Raw genomic sequence first — 20,478 nt, forward strand, 5'->3', positions numbered from 1 at the left:
ATAGTCTGATTAGTAAAACATTAGTAGTGGGGAACGTGCTGGACGCTACAATACACAGTGACATAAAAGGACACCTTGAAAATGTCAGCAAGATTAGACAGAGTCAATGTGAAGTTCTGGAAGGCAAATCACGTCTGACAAATCCATTTGAAATTTTTGAGGATGTAACTGGTAGAGTATATGATGGAGAACCAATTGATATGGTGTACTTGTATTTTCAAGATAAAGTCCCACAGGAAAGATTAGTGCTCAAAATTAAAGCACATGGTTTTGGCATGAATTGAAACTTGGTTGACAGTTAGGAAATGGAGTAGGAATAAATGGAATAAAAACAAAAAAATGCTCAGCAGGTCAGGCAGCAGCTAAAGAAAGAGAAACTGAGCCAACGTTTCAAGTGAAGCATCCGTAGACAGATTTTGTGTTTCTATTTCAGACTTCCAGCGTATGCAGTTTTTGATTTTCATTTACTTGGGAAATGTTTGGTCTTCTTCAGGGTAGCAGGCAATAACTAGTGGAGTAGCACATGGGTCAGAGCTTGGTCCTCAGTTGTTCATTACATATATATATATATATACATACACACACACATATATACGGTAGCATAGTGGTTAACGCAACGCTATTACAGTGCCAGCGATCGGGGTTTGATTCCCGTCGCTGTCTGTAAGGAGTTTGTGCGTTCTCCGTTCTCCCGTGTCTGCGTGGGTTTCCTCCGGGTGCTCTGGTTTCCTCCCACATTCTAAAGACGTACGGGTAGGTTAATTTGGGGGTTTAAACTGGGCGGCGTGGACTCGTTGGGCTGGAAGGGCCTGTTACCATGCTGTAAATAAAATTTTAAACAATTTTAAAAATTTTATATAATAAATTGGATGGGAACCAAATGTGAGGTCTCAAAGTTTTTCAATGACACTAAATTGGGTGGGATAATGAATTGTGAAGAGAACACAGGACGCTTCAAGATGATTTAGGTAAATTGAACAAATGGGAAAAAGCATGGCAAATGCACCATAATGGGGATGAATGTAAAGTTGTCCACTTCAGGAGGAGAAACAGAAAGATGGTGTCTTATTTAAATGATGTTAGTTAGGGAAATAATGATGTCCTTGTACACCTGTCATTGAAAGCAAACATGCAGGTGCAGCGAGCAGTTAACAAGGCAAGCAGTATGTTGGCTTTCATTGTAAGCAGATTTGAGTACAGGAGCAAAAATGTTTTGCTGCAAGAATAGAGCCTTGGTTAGACGACACCTGGAGTTTTGTGTGCTGTCTTGATCTCCTTATCTAAGAAAGGATGTATTTGCCTCAGAGGGAGTGCAACAAAGATTTAACAGCCTGATTTGTGGAATGGTAGGACTGCCCTATGATGGGAGATTGAGTCGATTAGACCTGTATTCACTCGAATGTAAAACGATGAGAGGGGCGTTAACTGAAATTTAAAACACTGTGACGGAGCGAGACAGACTGGGTGCGGGAAGGGTGTTTCCTCCAACTACAAGAAGGGTTCTGGAACAAAGGGTCACACTCACAGGTTATGGGTCAAAGGAATTAGGACTGACATGAACAGGAATTTCTTCACTCAGTGACTGATGAACCTGTGGACTTCTCTAACACCAAAGGCCAAGTCACTGATAAGATTCAAGGAGGATTCAGGTAAATTTCCAGATGAAAAAGGCATCAAGTGAATGGGCAGAACATGGGATCACTCATGATCATATTGAATGGAGTATCAGGTTCAAAGGGCTGAATGGCCTCCTCCTGCTCCTATTTTCTATGTTTCTCTGATACACTATGGCCACGTCATCAAAGATATCACAGCTAAATGTCATCAAGGATATATATCTCCAGTAAACTATCAATGATATATGGGGCACTGAAAAGCCATCAGTGATGTACCAGCTATTTACTTCAAATGACATACCATAATAGACTGGGCACATGCTGCCAGTTGCAGAACTAGGAACATTCTACCAATGGGATCTTAGCTGCATGTCTTCAATGATGTTATAGGCACATAAATAATGTGGTTACTGTTTATAGTTTTGGTTTCTTTACCTAAAAAAAGAAGTACCTGTCATTCAAGGAGTGCAGTGAAGATTCACTAGACTGGTTCCAGGGATAGCGGGCTTGCCATTCAAGGAGAGATGAATAGACTGGGCCTAAATTCTCCGGAGTTCAGAAAAATGAGAGGAGATCTCACTGAAACTTACTAATTCCTCTGGGGCTTAACAGGCTGGATGCTGGGAGTTTGTTTCCCTTGCTGAGGAGTCTGGAATCAGGAGGCACCATCTCAGAGTAAGTGGTCATTTAGGATTGAGATGAGAAGAAACGTAGATGGGGGTGAATCCTTGGGACTTTTTATTCCAGAGGGCTGTGAAGGCTCTGTCACTAAGTTCATTCACAACAAAAACGGGTAGATTTCTGGGCATTAAGGGAATCAAGGGATATAATGCAGGAAAATGGTGCTCTTGTAGAGGATCAGCCACGATCTTGATGAATGGCACAGCAGGTTCGAAGGGCTGGATGACTGATTCCTGCTCCTATTTCTCCTTTCTTGTGACATACATTAACAATGTATCTTCAATGGTAACCCACAACTCACTACCTACTTGCTGTGAACTATATCCCAATTATATCCATCAAAGATATGCCACCCAGGTGCAACAAACATCTGTCAGTAATGGCCATTCATGATTTCAGATCCATGTCCCCTAAAAAATGATATCCAGTCAAGTGCCTTCAATGACATGTCAGTGATGAGCTGTTATCTTAAGTTTCAGGGCTAGAGGTATGTGAGGATAAAACAGGACCAGTGATTAAATTTGGATGATCGGTGATGACCATATTGAATGGTGGATATTGGATGGTACAATAATCACATGCTGCCAAAGACAGATATTGGCAGTGCCACAGCCATTTGCCATCAATGACATCTCGGCCATGCAATTATGTTCCAGTGATGATCCAGAGTTGTCAATGTCATTTGCCATGTGGCATCAGTGACATTACAACCATATACCATCAGAGTTACATGCTGCCAATCATATACTAGGATTGTGCAGTGAATGGTATACAGGGCAGGTGCCACCAATGACATCCAGCAACATGCCATCAATGATATAACAGCCATATCATCTCAAAGGTGTACTGGCGATGAGTCAAGGGTACCCTGCCTCTTACCATCAATGATATAAAAGCAATATTCGTCAATGATGTGCCAGCCATGTACATGAATGATATCCCAGCTATATATGTCAATGATATACCAGACATGTGCCCTCAATAATGTACCAGCTACATGTCATCATTGACATCACAGCAAACTTCCATCAATGATATCGGAGCCTAGAACCATGAATAGTATTCCAGTGATGTCTTGGCCATGTGCATTAATTGATAGACTATTCACATGACATCAATGTGCCATCCACAAGATGCCAATGGTGTCAAAAGTATACTGGCTGCTGATCATCAGTGCCACCATAGCTACATATTATCCATGATATACCAATGATCTGCCATCTATCACATTGGAGCCAAGTGCAATCATCAATGCTGTGTCAATAATATATTAGGAACATGCCGTGAATAATATACCAGTTATCAGCCATCAAGGTTACAACAGGATCTAAATATACTGGGAAAGTGGGAAAAGGAATGGCAGATGAAATTTAACACAGACAAGTGCAAAGTGATGCATTTTAAGAAGTTACACCAGAGCAGGACATACATAGACAGGATATGTCCTTCCCTAGGGAGCATTGCAGAACAGAAAGAACAAGGGGTGCAGGTGTATAGTTCCCTGAAAATGGTGACACAGGTAGAGACGGTAGTGAAGAAGGCATGTGGCATGCTTGCCTTCATTGGACCCAGCATTGAATACAAGAGTTAGCACATCATGTTACAGACGTACAGGACACTGGTGAGACTACACCTGGAATATTGCGAGCATTTTTGGTCGCCATACTATTGCAAGGATGTGATTAAGCTGGAAAGGGTGCAGAAAAGATTCACAAAGATGTTGCTGGGATTGGAGGGCTTGAGTTATAAGGAAAGACCAGTGAGCCTGGGACAGTTTTCCCTGAAGTGAAGGAGGCTAAGGGGTCACCTTACAGACATTAATAAAATCATCAGGGCATAGATAAGGTGGATGGTCACGGTCTTTTTCCCAGGGTGAGGGGGGGATGGAGGGGGAATGACCTAATAGAGGCATATAAGATTGTGATAGGCATAGATTTTACTCATGGTAGAGGTGTCAAGAACAGGAGGGCACAGCTTTAAGGTGAGAGAAGAAAGATTTAAAGGGGACAACATTTCCACACAGAGGGTGATTGGTTTATGGAACAACCTACCAGAGGAAGTGGTAGAGGCGGGTACAATTACAGCAGTTAAAAGACATTTGGTCAGTTACATTGATAGGAAAGGGTTAGAGGGATGTGGGCCAAATGCAGGCAAATGGGACTAGCTCAGGAAGGCATCTTGGTCGTCATGGATGAGTTAGGCCAAAGGGTCTGTTTCCATGCTGCATAACTTTATGACTTTAAGAATGTACCAGTCACCTGCCATCAATGATGTAAGAATGATGTACCACAAATGATATCACAAGAATGTGCCAATGACCAGTCCTCAATGATACCACAGACAGGTCCCACCAATGACATACCAGTGAGGCACCAATGATATGCCATTCCTGTGCCCCACTGAATGCACAACCCCTTGTGATATGAAGGTCACTTCCCATCAATAACATGCTAGCTACGTGCCAATGAATACAGACCATTTAGTGCTATCAATGATATTAGAGCCTTCAATAATATGCCAGTGATTGGCAATCAGTTATAATCAATCAGTGTACCAGCAGTGATATACCAGTCTTGCACCATGAATGATAACCAATCACTCACTACAAATGATATGCCAATTTGTGCTCACATCGATAATCCCACCTTGTACCATGAATGATATACCAACGATGATATCACAACCATGATTTGCCATTGATATACCAGCCATACGCTTTCAGGGATCTATCAATGAAACATCATCACACAAGAAAATAGGAGCAGGAGTAGGCCACTTAAGCCTGCCCCACCATTCAATATGATCATGGCTGATCTATGCAAGCTTCATCTCCTCTTCTGTGCCGGTTCCCCATAACCCTCAATTCCTTGATCTTTCAAATATTTATCTATCTCCACCTTAAATATATTTAACGGACTGGTCTCCAACAGCCTCAGGGTCAGAGAATTACAGAAATTCACCACCCTCAGAAAAAATACATCTCTACACACCTCAGTTTTAAATGACTGCCCCTTTATCCTGTAACAAGTCCCCTTGTTCGTGAATCTCCCACTAGTAGAAACATTTCAGCATCTACCCTGTCAAGCCCCCTTAGAACCTTATATGTTTGAATAAGGTCACCCCCTCATTCTTCGAAATTCCAAGAAAAAAAGGCCTAAACTGTCCAACTTCTCTTGTTAGGTCAAACCTCTCATCCCAGGAATTAGTCTGGTGAATCTCCTTCAGACTGTCCTCAATGCTGCTATATCCCCCTTTCAGTAAGGGGAGCAAAACTGTGCACAGTATTCCAGGTGTGGCCTCACCAACACTCTGAACAACTGTATCTGTTACATCACAGTCAGAAGCCTTCATTGAGATTCAATGTGGCAGCAATGATATACCAGCAACATCCCATCAATGTTGTACCAGCCACATGTTATCAAAGATATCACAGCCATGTTCTGTCAACAATATACCAGCCGTGAGCCTGAATGATGCACCAGCAACATACCATCAATGAGATAGCAACTCGTGCTCTTGTTGGTAATCCAGCCTTGTGCCAGTCATGTGCCTTTAATGATATGGAAGCATGCACCATCCATGTCATCAGAGCCACATAGTTATTAATGAAATGTTAGTGATGTGCCATCCAAGATGTATCAGCAATAACTTATCTACAGTAAATTATATCATATTCAGCAGTCCCACCATCACAGGCTTGTTCCCTTCTATGGCATGAAAGTCATGTTCTGTCAGAAGCATCAGCACTGTGAATAGAGCGGTATCCACATACCTTGAGTGACACTGTATCAGCTGTGCCATTGCAGCCATATGCCATTGAGGACATCAGATTAGAATGACCAGGTTGGCCCCTATGCCCATGCCTGGTGACAGCTCCCACAGGTTATGCTGCTGCTATTGCCCTTCATTAAACTTGTTTTCAATGCTGAACCCTACGCCAAGAAGATTCAGATTTTGTAGCTTTACAGATGCTTGTGAACACATCCATGATGGGCCTCCTCTCCTACAGCGCAGCACTTCCCACAGGCACACAGGGAGGGGATTTCTTGTTTGAAATAAATCTCTTCTTAGCTGTCCTCTTTCTCATTACCAAGAGGCCGCAGAAAGTTGTGCCTGATGTGTATACAGCACTCCTGGGATCAAGAAATAATTCAAAGACGTTTATAAAGTATAAATTTGTAAAGTTGTTTATTTTGTTGCCAAGGAGAAGGAGGGGTAAATGTGTGGTCAAGGTTTGATGGAGTCTGTATCTCACAGTCAGTCAGTGGTCTCGCTGGTGTGCAGAGAGAGGCCACTTCTTGATAGCTCTGAAGGCTAGGAATCTTTGGGTAGCTTGTGTGTTCGGTGCTTGCACCAGACCTACAAGTAATTACACAAGCCTATCCAAGCTTTGACTGTGGATGAAATACAGTGAGGTACAGATGTGTACAACAAGAACACAGCAGCTGTGCAAGGGGATATTTCCTCCTTACTAATCTACCTAAAACTGTTCAGATCTTGAAATCCTTCACCATAAATTCTCCGTTTCTGCATAGATGCTGGCTCCATTGCCTATCTCAGTCACTGCATGTTTACATCAATATCATACCACAGAAAGCACAATGAAATGTCATACAAACCAGCATTCTGTCACACAAGGCATCTATGGCGAGACTGCAGGAACAATCCACTAGTGATAACAACAGCACAGACATTCACATGAACTGTAAGATAATTGCATTTGTTTCTAAACAGACACCTGGATCAATGCTCACTAAAGCTGTACCGTCTCTGAAGTTATGGCTACAAACATTTCCTTAGAGAAGGAAGTTTATTACAATTTATTACTGCAACACTACGTCATGTCACCTTTGTTCTTTCAATGCAATTTCAACACCACCTGCACCACCCTCCAAGATAAAATCATTATTTCATTTAAAAAATGAAATGTTTTAGTGACCAAATTGTTCACTGCTAATTGAAGAGGCAGAATTAGGCTTATAGTATTTCAATCGTCAATTAATGTTCAATGAGCGACTGTCTCACCAGTCACTCGACAATATTTGTTAAAGGCACATTCTCAGACCATGCCAGAATTATTTTCGATCCCAAAACCCTAGCGTAGCCCCCTTGTTTAACTAAATGCTTTTACCTTATTTTCAAAAATAAAAGAGATATTTTAAACTGATTCAAATTACTGCTCACCTTAAAAATGATTTATATTTTCAACACCCTTTGGGTAAACTTGCAGCAAACACTTTGTCTCATCCTTGTTGTTCCTGTCTCTCTCCCTCTCTCTCCATTCTCTGAAGCTGGACTCTATGACATATTGTGGAACAGTCCCTCTGTAGCTCAGCCACAGAACGTATTTTCAAATAAATTGATTCAGTTTACAGTCCGGCATGCTGGATCCTGAGCTCATGCATTAACACATTTCCAGAGCTATGGATTTTGCTCTCTGACTCTTCTAACAAGCTGGATGCTGACATTTGAAGGTGCTGACTTTCTTTTTCAGACAATCCTTGATTATTATTTTGTCTGGAATCGGAATCACCAATTCAAACATCTCCTTCCATCTGACAGAGAGCCCTGCATTCAGCTCAAGCAGCAGCCCAGACTACCACTGCAAGCAGACTACACAACAAGCAGACAATCATAGAGCTCAGCTCTTACCAGTGCCGGAATATTTCTAAAAAATACAAATCCTCCTGCTGGTGCAGTGTCTCACTAATATCCCACAATGTGTCTGGGAGATGCAGTTTCTAGAAAGAGAAGCATATATGTGTTTGCTGCTTTTTCTCCCCCACTGAAAGAAGCAGAGCAGATTCCCCCTGGAGGTGGATTCAGTGATGTCTGACCTGTTCAAATCACCAAACGCATACAGGCAAATATTCACACACACACACACACAAACACACACACACACAGAAAGACACACACGCACACACATACACGCACACAGAGAAAAATATGCACACACACACATATAGAGAGCTAAACATACAAACACACACACGCATATAGAGAGAGAAGCACACAGAAAGACACATGCACACACACACACAAACACACACACACACACACACACAGAACTATATACACACCCATATAGAGAGATAAACACACAGAAACACACACATACACATTCACACTCACATATTCACAAACATACATACACGCATGCATCTCCATTGTGGAACACATTCGGACATACATACCCACACATATTTGGACATTTTTGTGCTCAAATACAAACACATACCTGCACTTTCAGGCACAAATTCAGACACACAGTATGCATACACAGTATGCATATACAGTGTGCATATACACACATACACACTGACAACATGTGCTCAGACACACACACAAATGCACAAGCACACACAGGCACACACTAAGTCTAACACTGATATGAAAATGCTGACAGACTCATGCAGACGCATGCACATTTAAGCAAATACACACGAAGGCACATACGCATGCACATACACACGCACTATCATTCACACACTTACGCACAGACATGGATACCCACAACCACACACTTATACACACAAACATGTACAGGCACACACAAATATATTTTTTACACACATAAGCAAACATCACAGACAGATAGAGATGTACAAACAAAAGGACATATGCACAGATATGGACATACACACACACAACAGATAAGGATATGCAGGAACACGCAATGATAAAAATTTCTATATCACATCTTTAATTAGACAAAACACCCTGAGATGCATCACATGAGCATTATCAATGAAACTTTGATACTAAGGAGATATTCAGGCAGGTAAAAATATGTTTTATTAATCTGGGAGGATTGAAGGAGCTTCCCGAAGGTAGATAGAGGGGGTCCCGCGAGGAATTGCAAGAGTCAGGGTCATGGTAGCAGAAGGTATCATTCACTTACAATGACACAGAAGGCGCCTATTCAGCCCATCAGGTCCATGTTGGTTCCCAGAGGACCAATCTCAGAAGTTCCATTCCGCTCTCCTTCTTTCCCTGTATCCCTGCAACTTCATCCTCATGCATGCCCATCAACTCTCCTTTGATTGTTTTTGCCATTAACCTACATACTCACGGTAATTTATAGAGGCCAATTAACCTACCAACTCATCTTGGGATGTGGGTGGAAACCAGAGAATCTGACAGAAACCTGTGCAGTCACGGGGAGAGTGTACAAACTCCAGATAGACAGCTCCAGAGTCTCTGATGCTGTGAGGCACCACCCTCTCACATTGCCACCACAATACAGATAGGGAAAGCCAAGTATAGGGAGGGTAGTTATCTCATGAGGTTGCAGAATTGTGGGAGGGTACAGAGAAGGGGGCAGCAAGATAGTTGAAGGCAATGTAAACAAGCGTGAGAAATCTAAATTCTAAAACCAAAATGTGCTTGAGGGGGGATTAAAGCAAGTCAGAAATGCGCACATTGATGGCTCATCAGGTACAAGCATTGACACAGGTATCGGATTTTTGGTGACCTCAGGTTTATGGAGAACACAGGAAGAGATCCTGATCAAAATAAAAGAACACGCATATAGATGCATACATATGTGCATCCATAAACAAATATACTTGCATGGAAACACTATCAATCAGTGCAGACACAGAAATAAACACATACCATTTTTACATACACACAGCACTCTCCTGCCCAAACACACACACACATACACACATTCAAACACACTCACACACACACATGCACACACAGACACACACACCCATATACACATGCCAAATTCAGTTCACATACACTGAATCTATTATTTCACGCACATCACCGTGACTCCCTATTCCAATCCTATTAGCATTCATCAGACCCAATCCTGTTTAGCTGGAGCACTTAATACCTACTGAGGAATTATAAAGAGGGATTTTCCATTACCATGGCAACAGATGCAAGGCTGATGAAGCATCTTGCCACATCTTTCTCCTTCCTTTCATTTTTATTGTTTGTGTTTTCCATCTCAATTCTGACCTTTTTTTTTCCCTGGTAGGCTTTTTAAAAATATATTTCTTCAGTTCCCTCCCACCCTTCTGAACCTGATTTCTTACTTTTGGTATCTGTTTGTGGTTGCTTTATATTTCTTCCCACTTGTCAGCCTTGTCATTTCCCAGATAATCGATGTCATGTGACAGTCAGTACATTGACAGATACGTATCGTGTAGTTTAATTTCTCATGTAGTTTGTTCCAGACAAAGGTTAGTTAATGGCAAAACACACTGAATATCTTGGACCTGAAATTGGGCCAGATACTGTATAGAGTCTGTTATTGTGAATTCACACCTCATTCACAACGATCAAGATGGATTTTATCTACACATATGCAGAAACATGAGTAAAATTTGGTGCCATTGCATTCTGCAGGAACATGTGAATATGATGGAATAGATTAGCAGGAGTCAGGGGAGAGCTGATGTAAATGATGGATTAATGAGAATGCACATCTTGGAAGAGAAACAGGGATGGTAACATTTGAAAATGAGAACTGTGACAGAGTTACACTAATGATGAGTATAACAGAATTAGGTAGATCATTAGACATGAAAGAATTAGTTATAATGATAGGTGTAACAACATTAGGTACATTGATGGGTGGAACCCTACAATGAAGAACAACAGACAAGCTTTCTTGTGGATGCAACATAGTGACGCAGTTAAGAGAAATCTTTGTGTGAGAATTGTGTAAAGTGGTGTGTGACACAGCATCAGAGCAGTGACAAAATTAGGTAGAACAACAGAATTCCAAGATTAATAGCTGTAACAATTGGGTAGCTAAATAGAATGTCTTTTTTGAGGTGGTAACTAAGAAAAATTATGAAGGTAGTGTGATAGATATGGTTTACTTGCAGTTTAGGCAGGATTTTGACAAGGTCCCACATGGTAGGCTGATCCAGAAGGTTAAGGCACAAGGGGTCTGGGATGTGTTGGCAAACTGGATCCAAAATTGGCTCAGTGATAGGAGGCAGAGGGTCTGGTGGATGAGTGCTTTACTGACTGAAAGTCTGTAACAAGTGGCATATCACAGGGATCGTATGGGGACCTCTGTTGTTGGCATTATATGTAAATGATTTGGATGAGAATGTAAGGGGTATGATTAGAAAGTTTGCAGAAGACTTACAAATTGGTGGAGTGAAGAAGATTGGTTACAGTGGGACATAGATCACCTGGAACATTGAGTGGAACAGTGGCAGTTGGAATTTAATCTAGGTAAGTGTGAAGTAATACATTTTGGGAAGTCAAATTCTGGTAGGACATATGGAAGTAAAGGACAGGGACATTAGGAGCATCAATGTACAGAGAAACCTTGAGGTGAAAATCCATAGCTGCCTGAAAGTGGCAACACAAGTGGGTATGGGAGTGAGAGGGTCATTTGGTATGCTTGCCTTCGCAGGCTGAGGCATTAAATATGAGAGTTGGGACATCATGTTGTGGCTATACAAAACGTTGGTTGGATCGCACTTGGAGTATTGTCACACTACAGGAAAGATGTGGTAGCACTAGAAAGAGTGCAGAAGAAATTCACCAGGATGTTGCCTGGAATGGAGGCTTTTCTTACAGATTGGATAGGCTGGGTTTGTTCTCACTGGAATGAAGGGGCGACCTTATAGTGGTTAATATACTAATGAGGGGCACAGATAGAATAGATGGTCAGAATTTTTATCCCAGGGCAGAGGAGCCTAGAAGTAGAGGACACAGGTTTAAGGTGAGAGGGAATAAATTTAAAGGAAATCTGAGGGTTAAGTTCTTCACACAGAGGTTGGTGGTTATATGGAAGAAGCTGCCAAAGGAAGTGGTCAAGGCAGATACAACTACAGCATTTAAAAGGCATTTGAACTGGTACTTGGAAAGGAAAGGAGTAGAGGGATGTGGGCTAACGGGATTAGTGTAGATAGGCATCATGGTCAGCATGGATGAGATGGACTGAAGAGCCTGTTGCTGTGCTGTACGATTCTGTGACTCTAAAAGTGATGGGACCTGGCCTCATTGGCAAAGTCAGCATCATTGCCCATCCCTAAGTGAGCATGAGAAAAGAGGTAGTGGTGAACTGCTGTTTTTGAACTACTGCAGTCCTTCTGTTAAATGTGTTTCCACAGTGATGTCAGGGAAGGAGTTGTGATCAGATGCATCAGCAACTTTTGGATTGGAGAGAACAAAGTCAACAAGCTTTTTGCTGGAAAACAAATCTGCAGGTGCTGGAATCTAAACACAGAACACTCGGCCCCTCAAACCATCCTCACCATTCAGTATGATCATTGCTGATCTATGCTGGCCTTAACTCCTCTTCTGTGCCAGTTCCCTTCAACCCTCAATTCCTCAATCGTTCAAATATTTATCTATCTCCACCTTAAATATTTCTAATGATCCGGCCTCCACCACCCTCGGGGGCAGAGAATTCCAGAGATTCACCACCCTCTGAGAGAAGAAATATCTACACAACTCAGTTTTAAATGACCGGCTCCTTATCTTACAACCATGTCCCCTTGTTCGTGACTTGTGGAAACATCTCAACATCTACCCTGTCAAGACCCCCTTAGGATCTTATATGTTTGAATAAGTTATGTCCTCATTCTTCTGAACTCCAGAGAATACAGACACAACCTGTCCAGCCCATGTTGATAGGACAACCCTCTCATTCCAGGAGTTAGCTTGGTGAATCTCCTTTGGACTGCCTCCAATGTGACTAGATCATTTTACAGGTTAGGCGACAAAAACTGTGCACATTATTCCAGGTGTGGCCTCACCAACACTGCACAAATGTAACAAAACCTCCCTATTCTTAAACTCCAAGCCCTTTGCAATAAAGGCCAATATGTCGTTGCCCTTCTTAACTACTTGTTCGACCTACATGTTAATTTTTTGTGATTCATGCACTAGAACATCTTGATCTTTCTGAACTTCACTCATTTTCAGTCTCTCTCCATTTAGATAATAATTAGAATTTTGATTACTCTCACTGAAGTGCATGACCTCACATTTCCCCACACTAAACTCCATTTGCTAGCTTTTCAGCCAATCACTCAATCTATTTACATCACATTGCACAATCACTATGTCCTCATCACAACATGCCCTATTTTTGTATCATCAGCAAATTTGGAAACTTTACATTTCATTCCTTGCTCCAGGTCATTAACGCAAAAAGTAAACAAATGCGTGCTAAGAACCTGCCCCTAGCTCTGCTTTGAAAATTGACTCCTCCCCAATCTCCCAGTTCTGAGGAAGGGTCCCTGACCCCAAATGTTGACTGGTTTCTCTCTCCACGGATGCTGTTCAACTGGCTGAGTTCTTCCAGTATTTCTGGTTTAGTGTCAGATTTCAGCATCTGCAGCTTTATGAGTGTTCCATTCTTACAATTTAAAGGTGGGGTTGGAGGCCAAGTTTTCTTCATTGAAGGGAAAAAAAGCACAAGAGTTAGGAGCATCAGTTTGTCAAGACAGTCAATAAGACGATAGCAAATGTAAATGTGGTCTCAGCTCCACTCTCCGGCTCATTCCCCTTAACCCTCGATTCCCAATAGATCTTCATTAAATCTTCATTAAGTTAGATCATTCAATAAATCTCTTCATTCAGCCTTGAATATATTATATAACTTTGCTTCCACTGTTTTCAAGGGTTGAAAATTCCAAACATTAGTGGCACTCTTAGAGAAGAAATTCCTCCCAATCTTTGTCTTAAAAGGGTAACTCTTATTAAACTTTCCTGCTGGCAAGGAGAGATATCTTCCCAGTTTCTATTCAGTCAAACCCCGTGAGAATGTTGTATGTTTCAGTCAGGTCACCGCTCAATCTTCTAAAGTCCAATGAGTAGAGCCCAATCTGCTCGACATGTTATCATAAGACAATCCCTTCATGCCTGGAATCTACCTTGTGTATCTTCTCTGAACTGCTTCCAACCCAAGTAGATCCATCCTTACCTTCCCATATCCATATCTACTTACAACATAGGAGACCTTTCCACTCATCAAGTTCATGCCAGCTCACTGAGAAATTCCATCAACACCATTTCCACGCTTTCTTCCTCATGTGATCTATTCTCCTGACATTCCCATAAATAAGGAGACAGAACAATACACATTACTCCGGGTGTGTTCCCCCAACACCCTGTAATTGCTTGCTGTACCTCTATCCTAACCTTCTGAGTTCCCCTTATGAGAATACCAGGAACCCTCTGTACCATAGCATACTGTAGTCTCTCTCACTTCAACAAAGTGTGGCTTTACTATCTACCTTCCCGCAGTGGAAACCTCACATTTCCCCACTTTATGCCTCCCCTTCTAAAGTTTGGTCCTCCCACTTACCATATCTATTGCCCTTTGAAGATGCTGTTGTCCTCTAAACCTGCTTTCCCACTTAATTTTGCATTGTCCTCAAATTTGACTGCCATACACTCAGCACCTCCTTTGTCCTCAATATAGTTTATACAGACCTGAGGCCCCAGCACTGATCCCTGCCGCACCCACAACCAACAGCCTTAAAATCCTGACTCAATGTTTCCTATCCTTCAGTTAATTCTTCATTAATATATCCTTCCCAATTCCTTGGCTCTTAAGGTGTGCAGAAACTATTTACATATCACCATGTTGAATATTTCTTTGATAAGCTTTTAGTTTCATTACGGATACCAACTTTTAATTAACTGAATTTAAATTCCTTAGCTGTCTAGGTGGGATTTAAATTCCTGTCTCCAGATCAATACTACAAGCCTCTGGATTATGTCCCTGCAATTTAGCCACTGTGCTAGCATTCCATTCTAAATTCTAAATTCTTTCAATGTGGTTGCATAATGGACCTGTCAATGTATATTAAAGCTTGTTGCTTAAGATCACTCAAGCCTGAATAATGTGAAAGTTATTGTTGTAGGAGTAAAAGACGCACCATGGAAAATCCACTCACAACAGTTAGGCCGAAAAATAGAATTATGTAGAAAAATAGATGTGACATAATTAGTTATAATGATATGTGTGAAAAGCTTAATTAGAAGAATCTGTATAAGACTTAACATAGTGTGATAGGTGTGACTGAGTTTTGTTGAACAATGGTAATAAAATTATAAGTCTGATGAAATAGTTGGCATAGAGTTAGTTGGAGTCCTAAGAATATGAATGATAGGTGTCAAAATTAGGCAGAAAAGGTGATTTGAGGATTAGGTGGAAAGATGTGAGTAAAATAGGTAGAGTTTTAGAAGTGAACAGAAATAGTTGCAATGATACATGTAACAGGAACTAAGTAGAATGTTGGAATGAAAGGAACGTCAGGGATCTGTACGATGATAGATGGGTAGATTCTCCCGTGTCTGCGTGGGTTTCCACCGGGAGCTCTGGTTTCCTCCCACATTCCAAAGAAGTACGGGTAGGTTAATTTGGGTTTAAAAATAAATGGGCGGCGTGGACTCGTTGGGCCGGAAGGGCCTGTTACCAAGCTGTGAATAAAATTTTTAAAAAATCACAGAATGTAGTGGCAAGGTGATTGTATTACTATTAGATTGAAGATATAGGTGAGAGAATCATATATGTTCCAAAGTGCAGCAAAGTTGGGTAGAACACTGGATGTGACAGAAATGAGCATTAGAGTTGGGCAGAGCATTTTGGCATGAAAGTTGGTCCTTGTAGTAACCTGTAGGTAGTAACTCTGCTCTTGAAATTCATTTCTATTGACTTCCGCAGGACTGAAATTTGGGACCATTTGCTACTGTATCAAGGGTTTAGCCCAGACAATCGAAAACAAGCCTCTACTCTCTGGAGTATCAAGCGGGTGGGTGAAACATAACGTGAGCATTCCGGAAATACTCTTACTTGCTTTCAAAACTAAACAGCAAGCTGTGCACAGATTGGAAAATTCTTGCCGCTACATTTGAGCTATTGTTACGTTGGAACGCAACAAACAGAGTCCAGATGGTGTAAATCATTTGGCAATGCTTCTGTTGAAGTCACCTCAGCAAAGTTACAACAGATAGTTCTCATTCAGAAACAATTGGTTCCACCCACAGGAAATGAGATGCTGATCAAACCTTTTTGGAGACGTGATCAATCAATTTATCCTTATTGGGGAGTCTCTGGATCTTTCCAGGAGCAACAGAAGCAGCAGCTGTTCTGAGAACTCTTGCTGAGTGTCGAGGAACATCTTTCATTTAATGCCTCCGTGCCATGGGCTTGTCACCTTTTCAGAGCTCACTGCATTTCCAGCAAATTACTCAGCACATTATTTTGCTGAATCTGGTGCTGGCACAGACATAGTTCGGAAAGTAAGTTGTGATATAGATAGGTTAAATAGACGGGCAAAAATGGAGTGTGGAAAAATGTGAAATTGTCAATTTTGGCAGGAAAAATAAAAAAGAGAATTTTGTCTGAATGGTGAGAGCTTGTAGAGCTCTAGGATGCAGAGAGATCTCAACGTTCTAGTTACTCACAAAAATCAAGAACGCAGGTACCACATGTAATTAGGATTGCTAATAGGATGTTACTGTTTATTGTGAGGGGGATTGAAGACAACAGTCAGGAGGTTATGCTTCAGCTATAGAGGGCACTGGTGCAAACACATCTGGAGTACTGTGCACAGTGGAGACACAAGAGACTGCAGATGCTGGAATCTGGTCCTGATGCAGGGTTTTGACCTGAAACGTCAACAGTTCCTTTCCTCCCACAGATGCTGCTCAACCCACTGAGTTCCTCCAGCAGATTGTTTGTTGGTATTGTGCACAGTATCTGTCTCCTTGTTTTTTTTATGTTAGAGAAGGTTTACTGGATGGATACCTTTAATGAGCGAGTTATCTTATGAGGAAAGATGGGACAGGTTAGGTTTGTATCCACTGGAGTTTGGAAGAATGAAAAGGAATTTGATTGAAACATATAGGACCCTGGTTTTGACAGGATAAATATGAAGGTCATGTTTTAGAACTCTCTTCCCAAACAGGTGGCAGAAGCAATGCCTTTGAATATTTTTAAGGCAGAGGTAGAGCAAGGGGGTCACCACAAGTAGATAGGGATGTGGAATTAAGCTTACCATCAGATCAGTCTTAATGGGTTCAGTCATATTCTAATCTCACCAATTAGAACATAGAACAGTACAGCACAGAACAGGCCCCTTGGTCGACAATGTTGTGCCGACGTAGTAAATCCCTTCTATCTGCAGAAATCCCATGTCCCTCCATTTTCCTCTCATTCATGTGCCCATCCAAGCCCCTCTTAAAAGGTCCCAATGAATTTGCCTCCACCACCCTGTCAGGCAACGCATTCCAGGCATCCACCACTCTCTCATTAAAAAACATGCCCCTGACATCTGTTCTGATCCTATGCCCTCTCACCTTAAGTTATTGTCTCTTTCAAGAGGATCTCATTTGGGACGTGTCCCAATTTCAGCAAAGTTCAGGTTGAGGATTTGGATGTCCTCTGTAAGGACAGGACAATAGCAGGATAAAGGGGTTGACATATGAAGAGAGGTTGAGCAGGCTGAACAGACTCATTGGAGAACATAAGATTGGAAGGATGAAGCAAATAAGATTGTAAAGAGCATTGACAAGGTGAATGCAGCAGGATGTTTTCCCTCGTGAAGATATCTAGAACCAGGGGGCAGAGTCTCAGGATAAGGAGTCCTCCATTTCAGATGGAGATGAGGAGGAATTTCTTCTCTGAGAGGGTAACCAGTGTTTGGATTCTCTACCAGAGAGCTGTGGAGACATTGAGTATACTCCAGGTAGAAACTAACAGATCTTTAAACTATAGGGAAGACAGCGGGAATGGGGAGAGAATGGGAAGTGGTGTTGAGGCCGTGATCTTATTGAATGGAAGAGCAGGCCCCTGCTCTAATTTTTTATGAATGAAGGACAGACTATCTCCGTCAGCTAGATGATGACAGACACACCATGAGACTACATGTCCTGCCATTTAGTCCATGGCTGCTCTGAGTGTCACTGTGATCTACAATGTCAATCCTTTGAGGAAAGTCCCTGACCGTCACAAGGAAAAGCCCTGGAACAGCTGCTGTTTTAATGCGTGTGCAATCTGCTACCTGGGTCCTGTACAACAGCCGGATGGAGTCCATGCCACACACCACCATCCTGAAAAAGCACTTTCCTTTCTCAGCGAACCTATATGGAATGTTAACTCAAAGCCCAGACCATGTGCTGGGACCTGTCCCCCTATCCAAACCAATCCCATGAACTAGGCCCTGTCCCCCTACCCAAACCCATCCCATACTCTGGGCCCTGTCCCCTACCCAAACCAATCCCATACTCTAGGCCCTGTCCACTACCCAAACCAATCCCATACGCTAGGCCCTGTCCACTACCCAAACCAATCCCATACGCTAGGCCCTGTCCCCCTACCCAAGCACCACTGTAGGTGTGGAAGGTGACTGATCAACAATCTCACGTCATGATGTCAGCACGATGATTGCCCACTCAGACCAAGGAAAACCACATTTGTTGAAAGCATAGAGTGATCTGCACGTTGACCAATCTCCCTCTGTTAGTGGTCATAGCTCTCACCATGAAACATGGGCCATGTAGACAGATAGGAACAATTTCATAATCAAAACCATATACTAGAACATAGAACATAAAACCTACAGCACAGTACAGGCCTTTTGGCCCACTACATTGTGCTGACATTTTATCCTGCTCTAATATCTATCTACCCCTTCCCTCCCACATAGCCCTCCATTTTTCTATCATTCATGTGGCTATCTAAGAGTCTCTTAAATGTCCTTAATGTATCTGCCCCCACAACCTCTGCCGGCAGTGCATTCCACACAACCACCACTCTCTGTGTAAAAAACCTATCCCTGACATCCCCCTTATACCTCCCTCCAATCGCCTTAAAATTATGTCCCCTCGTATTAGCCATTTTTGTGCTGGGAAAAAGTCTCTGACTGTCCACTCAATTTATGCCTCTTATCACCTTGTACAGCTCTATCAAGTCACCTCTCATTCTCCTTGTCTCCAAAGAGAAAAGCCTAAGTTCACTCAATCTATCCTCATAAGACATGCTCTCCAATCTAGGCAGCATCCTGGTAAATCTCCTCTGCACCCTCTCTAAAGCTTCCACATCCTTCCTATAATGAGGTGACCAGGACTGAACACAATACTCAAAGTGTGGTCTAACCAGAGTTCTGTAGAGCTGCAACATTACCTCGCGGCTCTTGAACTCAGTACCCCGACTATGAAGGCCTTCTTAACAACCCTATCGACCTGCGTGGCAACCTTGTGGGATCTATGGACGTGGACCCCAAGATCCCTCTGTTCCTCCACACTGCTAGGAGTTCTGCCATTAACCTTGTATTCTGCCTTCAAATTCAATCTTCCAAAGTGTATCACTTCACACTTTTCCAGGTTGAACTCCATCTGCCACTTCTCAGCCCAGCTCTGCATTCGATCAATGTCCTGTTGTGATCTACAACAACCTTCTACACTATCCACAACACCACCAACCTTCATGTCATCTACAAACTTACTAACCCACCCTTCCACATCCTCATCCAAGTCATTTATAAATATATTGGCTCATAAATAAACCAAAGACTAAGATGTGAACAATGATAACACTATCTAGTCCCCCTTGTGCTTCCCCTTAGAGTACCTTTGTTGGGGCCACTGATGTACACATGCTCCCTGTCATTTCACCTCAGCTGGAGCAAGGCTGGTCCCGTGCAGTGATAGAGGAAACAGCTGGATCTGAGGGTAGGCTGTGAGTGGCTTGGGGTCAGGGTGGATCAGTGTACATGGTATTGTTCACCAGTAGAGCAGGGTGCATGTGCTGAAAAGTGACAGCAAGGGCGCTGTTGGAGTGACCATGTTAGAACTGATGGAGTCATCCCAAGTAGGCCAGGCTCCTCGCTCCAAAAAACCACCAGTCTTCTTCCAGACCAGGGTGTCAGGAGGCCAAATCACACCATGCCTGTTACAGCCTTGAAGCCAATGCCAACACTTCAACCCAATAGCCCAATTTCAGACATGTTATAAATCTGCATGTTGTAGCAATGTGAGTGCACAAGAACACAAGAAAGTAGTAGCAGGAGTAGGCCACTCGGCCCTTCAATATGATCGTGGCTGATCTATGCTAGCCTTAACTCCTCTTCTGTGCCAGTTCCCCATAACCCTCAGTTCCTCAATCTTCCAAATATTCCTCTATCTCCACCTTAAGTACATCTAATGATCTGGCCTCCACCACCCTCGGGGGCAGAGA

General features: G+C 42.4%; 1 protein-coding gene across 2 annotated transcripts in view; it reads right to left on the reverse strand.

Moving 5' to 3' along the window:
- Positions 1 to 8,027, reverse strand: part of LOC127573496 (gamma-aminobutyric acid receptor subunit alpha-3-like) — a 161,492-nt gene extending 153,465 nt beyond the window's left edge. For both annotated transcript variants that reach the window (XM_052021775.1, XM_052021774.1), the window contains exon 1: positions 7,950 to 8,027. The gene's annotated coding sequence lies outside the window, so the exon portion shown is untranslated. The remainder of the gene's footprint in view (positions 1 to 7,949) is intronic.
- Between the last annotated feature and the right edge of the window lie 12,451 nt (positions 8,028 to 20,478).

The sequence above is a fragment of the Pristis pectinata genome, chromosome 8 (genome assembly GCF_009764475.1).
Source record: "Pristis pectinata isolate sPriPec2 chromosome 8, sPriPec2.1.pri, whole genome shotgun sequence".
Classification (NCBI taxonomy): domain Eukaryota; kingdom Metazoa; phylum Chordata; class Chondrichthyes; order Rhinopristiformes; family Pristidae; genus Pristis; species Pristis pectinata.